Source organism: Anarrhichthys ocellatus, unplaced genomic scaffold (genome assembly GCF_004355925.1).
Source record: "Anarrhichthys ocellatus isolate YVR2014 unplaced genomic scaffold, GSC_Weel_1.0 scaffold9, whole genome shotgun sequence".
Lineage (NCBI taxonomy): Eukaryota > Metazoa > Chordata > Actinopteri > Perciformes > Anarhichadidae > Anarrhichthys > Anarrhichthys ocellatus.
In genome coordinates, this window is record NW_022280039.1 from 2,390,455 (window position 1) to 2,396,325 (window position 5,871).

The 5,871-nt window shown below is 41.0% G+C and overlaps 1 protein-coding gene across 1 annotated transcript in view; it reads right to left on the minus strand.

Annotated features, from left to right (window-relative positions):
• The window catches only part of LOC116384445 (GDNF family receptor alpha-2-like), a 43,243-nt gene that overhangs the window by 11,248 nt on the left and 26,124 nt on the right, over positions 1-5,871 (minus strand). The gene's annotated exons all lie outside the window — the stretch shown is intronic.

The following is a 5,871-nucleotide window of genomic DNA, read 5'->3' on the forward strand; positions in this document are numbered from 1 at the left end:
TCTCTCTCTCTCTCTCTCTCTCTCTCTCTCTCTCTCTCTCTCTCTCTCTTTCTCTCTGTATCTCTCTCTGCCATGACACATTCTTTCTGACCTGGCCTGACCATTTTTTGCAACCTTAAGTTCAAAGGTGCTGTAACTTTCCTCAGGCTGTCTTGTCCCAAGTGAACACAAAAAAACATGCGCAAACACACGCACACGCAAAAATACAGAAACAGGTTTATTATGGGAAGTTGACCTAAGGCATTTTCTGGCTGGTATGTAATTGGTTGCTAATTTTTGGGCAACTTATAAACAACAGTTGATTTGTCGCATTCATGATAGCTGCTCTGACAGCCTCCTCTCAGTTTGTTACTCTGTATAACCATGCGTTGCCATCCAGATGCCATCCACAGTCTTTATCTCCAGCCAGTGCTTGGTACTGCTTGTTTCTCATAATTAATTGCTCAACGTTTTGAGAAATATCCCTATTAGTCTTCTTGCGGTGATACCACTCTCACGTGCACCATATGCAGCATTGCATAAAGACTGGAAACATTGGAGTCAGCTGGCCTTGTTCTGATATGATGTTTTAATAAGTGAGCTTTAGAGGTGCTCATATTCTATACATTTTTATTAATTATTTTCAGATTCTTTTTTACCTTTGGACAAAGTCAAGTGCATAGTTTATTTTCAAAATAAACGTCTGTCTTCAAAGAAAGTTAGGATTACGCAACAAAATCACTTAGCTAGGTTGAAGAAAAGGTTTCTCTTTGACTTTGCAGAGAAAAGCAAGAGCTTCTTTTCATTGAATTTATTCTGACAAACTAACAACCTATCTAAGGTGGAGACAGACAACAAAACACCTTTAGGTGCCTATTTTCTCACAGAATAACAAACTGTACTTGACAACCTGGAATATTGTATTTGCATGTATTTTCACAAGAGATTCATGTTAAAAACCAGCAAAGTGCTGATGGTGCACACCACTGCGTGCCACAGTAACTTAAACAGGTTTAATCTTAATGTCACAGAAATGTACATACTGCCTTGTCTTTAAATATGCATTGCAGCTGTATCACATATTTGACCTTATACACTTGATCACTCATTGATCATTTTGTGCCTTTTTCTTAAGGTTCTAAAGTAATTGGATTAGATCAGATGTGTAGTAACGATATTGAGTATTGACCTGTGTGTTACCTGCAAACACTTAATCTATTGCTTTTGGCAGGAGGGACATTGCCATTCAGGAAACTCAGAGAGGAGGGTACAGCTGGACACTATACAGATATATATATATATATATATATCAGATAGAGAGTGAATGAGAGTTCTACTGTTGTTGCGAGAAGTTAAAGACCAATGTGCAAACAGATATATGCTGTATCTCAACTCTGTGAACAAAGAGAGCGGAGACAAGCAGACTTGGCTGAGGGGGAATAAGGGTGAAAAGGTTACAATCTCTCTGTCTCCCTGTGTCTCTCTCCCTGTCTTTCACCACAGCAGAGATGCAGCCAGTGTGGTGTGATGGGCTTGGGCCTCCAGCAGCAAACTCCACTCAGACTCACTTCATTACTCCAACTCCATCTCCATCCGCCCTGCTATCAAATCAGCCAGAGAGTCTCTCGATGTGACATGCTGCTAACATCACATCTAAAGCCACGCTTCAGAAAACGGGACGTGCATGGTTGCTCTTTCGTGGCTGCAAAGACTGATACAGCATGCACACACACGCACACCCAAATAGTGATACACAGTACACAATGTTAAATCACAGAAAAGAAAGAACACATACACACAAACATATCCCTCTCCACACCTGTCCTCCACAAAGCCCTCTCTCATCCATTCCTGCTCTGAGTGAAAGAAGGCATTGCACCCACAATCATGCCACAGCTGATAAAAAAAGACACAACAGACAGAGAGAGAGAGAACAACTTGTGCTGACGCAATGCAACCTTTAGAACCACATTTTCCATTTTTCTATTTCTTACGGGCTAACTTATGCGGGAATCTTTTGTAGGAAAGGGAAAGACTGCAGAAGAATAAAGAAACTGAACAAGCACCATGTTTCTTTTTAGATGCTGAGCTCTTTCAGACAATGATGGCTTAAAAACAGTAATTTAAAGTTTAGAGAGGTGTCCTGAGTGTTCAGACAATGGTGTTCCAACACCGGGATTCAGCAAATTTCATGGCTTCCACTGGCTTTCCATTATACCTCGGCAAAGCACCACTCGCTGCTGAAATTACAGGCTGTCTAGCTCAACAGAGTTTTATGGTCATTTTAGCCACTCAGTCCCCAGGGAAGTGGCAGGGGAGCCCCCACAGAGGTAGACTTCTTTCAAGCAACCTGACACTTTAAACACAGTGATTCGGCTGAGCGTTGAGTGCCTGTCCATCCAGCTTGGCAGTAATAGAAAACTAATGGCTTTTTATATGGATTCGTATTCCTATCATTTGATGTCCGTGACAAACAATGTGACTAAAATCAGATGAGTGTCGGTCTTGGGATCCATTTCCTTATGAAGGAGGAGGGGCAGGAGGAAAACAGTTATCGGACTCAGAAGACTCTAATAGCTTCCATTCTTCATTAAAAACAACAATCTTTTGAGAGCCCTATCTGGTTTAGAGACTTCCTCTCTGTGCTCTCTCTACAAATATGAGTTCTTCTACGGATGATAATTTCTGTTAAATGGTACTCCTCTTTACTCTTATCACTTCCCGCAGTCTTCAGCCTAGAGAGGCTTTAGAAACCGTATCTTTCACTCGTCTACAGAAAGCACAACAACAACCATGACACAATAGCTGCCAACATAATTTCAGTTACATGAAGCAAATGAGAAAAACAAAAGATGTTTCTCTATGCAATGCTCTCCCCCCTCCCCTGTCTTCTCCTCTGTTGTGTTCCTCTGACCGTATCTCTCCTCTCCTCTCCTCTCTTCTCTCCTCTCTTCTCTCCTCTCTTCTCTCCTCTCCTCTCTCCTCTCCTCTCCTCTCCTCTCTTCTCTCCTCTCCTCTCCTCTCTTCTCTCCTCTCTTCTTTCCTCTCCTCTCCTCTCCTCTCTTCTCTCCTCTCCTCTCCTCTCATTAATGTCCTGTTGTCACTGTCGTATTGTATAAACTGATTCGACATTGCAGCCTTAAGTGCTCATGTGTAAACGTACGGCGAATATATTTGACTCTGCTTCAATCAATGGCCTTGTGTGTCCTTTTGATCCTTGACAAAGCAAACACCACATCTGATATCTGACTGTTACTCTCTTTTGACACTCAGAATTTTCTGCATTGTGCAACACGGTTTATTTCATCATGACAATTCACATGCAAAGCTTAACGATACAGCACTTGTGTGACCTTGTGCATGGAGTGCTACGAATATAGTTTGATTAAAAGGACACAACATATGGTAATACTTTTCTTTTCACTAAAAGACACTTTTACGATTTGTAGCACTGCATTTTGCTCCTGTTTTCACACTTTCTGCCGATGACCCAGAGACCGTCTCTTTGTTGCTCTGGTCAGAGCTGATTGTCCATTTTACCCACAGCTATTTTCTCTTTAATATGCCGAGACAGAGGCCTGCCTTTTTTGGCAGCACTGTACTCATTGGGATTCCCAGTCAATACTCTAAAAGGGCAATGTGCACAGATGGCATTCAGTAAAAATACAAGGCCGTTTAGCTTAGCTGTCACATGACACAACCTTTCGCCCCCTTACTCAGCAGAGAATTGAAACCAACAAAAACTGCCTGGTGACACAACCTCCCCTGAATTCTAAAGCAGAACATCCAAAGTAAAAAAACACAAGCACTGATGTGAACCTTTCATTGAATTAACCAAGTATTTTGTTTTATTTTGAAACGCTTACTTATGCATGATTGCAGTGTTCCTTGTTTGGTGACCCAAAAATGTTCTTGCAAGTTCTTTTACTTCCTAATTTCTTTGCGACCCCTGCAGATGTCTTACAACCCCATACTGAATGTTATATCATTGGGATGAATGCTAAATCCAGAGGGCAACACACAAAACCCAATACTGCCTGTTTGGTAAGGGGCTAGTAGATTATTCAAGGTTTTCTGAACTCCCTAAATGCTCTCCGAACAAGGCAAACAGCCGTGCCTCAGAAAAAGTCAAACAAATGGATGAGCTGTCTCTAAAAAAATGACAGTCAGCAGTAATCTGTAGTTACTAGCAGTAATTACATAGCTGTTGGCCACATATCAAACAATTGTGTTGGAAAAGTTTTTAAGAAAACGGCATGCTGCAGCCATCAATGACACTTATTAAGGATTTCAGAGTCAGAATGATGAAGACTGAAAGAGCAGGCCCTAATTGACACAGTCAAAACCGCACATTGACCATTCTGTAGATACGGTTGAAGTCCTATTGATAATGTTTGCATTAATAATAGATACAATACCGCTGGCGGAAGAGATTGTGAAGGAAAGTACGAAGCCTAGTAATGGCTGCAGTTTTCCGCTACACCAATATTCCCTTTGAGTTTACGGTTAGGAAAGTAAGTGGGCATATACTGATCCATGTATTGGAATTAAATGCACAACTCTTTCTTTCCAGCTCTCATGTGTAGCCAGCAAGCTAAGCACGTCTCCACTGAAGTTAAAGCCTGATTAAAGCCGCACACTGCAGCAAATTGTGCTATGTATGAGGAAAAGGTCACCAGTTGACACATGCTTTGCTTGCAAAACCAGAGCTTTGCACTATCAGAAGAGACACTTCACTTTGATAACTTGTATTGTAACCAACTTGAGCACAGACTTTTAAAGGTAGCCTAAATAGGAGGAAAGGGTATGCTTGTCAGATAGTGGTGTAGAAATGAGTCATAAAATCTGGACATTTCAGCACTTCCGGCTCCCAGTATCGAAGTCAGTGGGTTTTTTGAATGTTTTTTTGTTTAGATATCTGAAATAAGGTCTGTGATTATCACAAGTTTAAGAGATTTCTTTTTACAATATAACATGTGTCAGTAAATACCCCATTCCTGAATTTTGAAGCTTTATGTCTCTTTAAAAAGATGGCGTAGTTCATTTATAGCCTACGTTAGCATTAGCTTTTTACTTCTGCCGATTGCATTCACGCTTCAATAGTAATTTGTAAAGATTATCTTTTTGAATCTTTTTTTTTGTTTGGACAAGCCTTTGCGTCTTCAAAAGTCACTACTTGGTTTTAGAATAAGAGGTTTAAATCTGTGCTAATCAGTCAATACTATGATCATAACAACGGATCAATCGACTGTAAAGGATGGTCTACATAGAAGGTGTTTCAGCCTCATTTCTCAGTCATTAATCTCACGTGTCTGTCATGTCGGAACAGATACGCGTCTACTTTAATCAATCAACAGCTGTCTACACAATAGTGTTTTTTGTGTAAACAGCTGTATTTACAGTTACAGACTGAAGCAGCTAACATCTATTTGCTATGTAGAGATTGAGTGGAGTTGCAGAAGAGTAGCACCCCCCACCCCCAGGTTAACACTGTCAGCACTTTTAGCCGCTAGCTACTAGCCGCTGGCTCAGCTGTGGCCATGCTGAGAGCCGTTTGGAGTCAATTCATCAATAATCGATTTGCTCTGAATTTCAAATTGAGCACTTTGGGTATCAGGCTGTCTGTTGTTGTTGAGTCTATAGCTTCGGGCATATTTAGATTGAGAATGTAATTTACATACCCAGCGCCGATTATGCACTTATTTGTTGATTCATTTCCTGGAAAATCTGTTTCTACACAGTCAAGTTTCGGTTGCTTATCAAAATTACAGTTCATCGTAGAGAACTGGCCGTATGTGTGAACGTGAGGTTAGCTTAGTGTGAGTGGCTTGGGAATACACCACAGGTGTGTGTGTGTGTGTGTGTGTGTGTGTGTGTGTGTGTGTGTGTGTG